The sequence below is a fragment of the Rattus norvegicus genome, chromosome 2 (genome assembly GCF_036323735.1).
Source record: "Rattus norvegicus strain BN/NHsdMcwi chromosome 2, GRCr8, whole genome shotgun sequence".
In the NCBI taxonomy this organism is placed as follows: Eukaryota; Metazoa; Chordata; class Mammalia; order Rodentia; family Muridae; genus Rattus; species Rattus norvegicus.
Window position 1 is genome coordinate 92,696,537 of NC_086020.1, and position 783 is coordinate 92,697,319.

Consider the following 783-nt stretch of genomic DNA (forward strand, 5'->3'; position numbering starts at 1 on the left):
AGCTCTGTGAATATGAAGTGATTAATGGATTTCTTAGTATTGATTCATTCTTGCATTTATGAACAAGCCCCAGTGGCCATGATAAATTATGTCTTTTCATTTCAGCTGGATGCCATTTGCTGGTAATTAGTATTTTTCATCTGTGTTCACAACTTAGACTGATATAATCATTTTTAGATTTCGTTGTTAGATTTTTTAAGCTTTTCTTCTTCCTTTGTTTTCTGAAAACATTGAAATACCCTGGCAACTCCTTGAAGATTTTTTAGTTTATAAAATAACCGATTTTTTTCCTTTTCTTAGGAATAATGCTCCAGCTTTCATAAGCTTCCTATAATGACAATTTTACTTTGATAACTCCATTGTGATTTACTAATTTAAAAACATGAAAAATTGCCTGCCCCTAGAGGTCTTGTAGATGTGGCTGCCATGTCACATGTGCGTCAGTAGGCAGCAGAGAGGGGAAAAGCTACATGTATGATCAATGTTCTGACCTATAAACATCTGAATGATTACTCACATAATATTCCCAGAAAAAAGCCAGTCTGAGATCAAAAGAGTCTGGAATCAGGGTTCCCAGACAGGGAGCTAGCCTGAGATTGACCACTAGTCAGGTGCCAGGCAAGTCTATACTGGTTCCCAGAATGAGATGCAAACTGGAGACAAGAAGATCTCTCTCATCTAGGACCAGTCTGGTGCAGGGCAAACAAGAGACAGACCATGCTCAAGATGACCCCATCCTGGCATCATAATATTCAGGAGAAGCATAATGCTCCTAAGACCATG

The 783-nt window shown here is 38.3% G+C and overlaps 1 non-coding gene across 1 annotated transcript; it reads left to right on the forward strand.

Moving 5' to 3' along the window:
* The first annotated feature begins 393 nt into the window (after nt 1-393).
* LOC120101304 (small nucleolar RNA SNORA17) lies at nt 394-525 on the forward strand. The gene has a single exon (XR_005501679.1). It is a non-coding gene; the product is annotated as a small nucleolar RNA SNORA17 (small nucleolar RNA).
* The last annotated feature ends 258 nt before the right edge of the window (nt 526-783 follow it).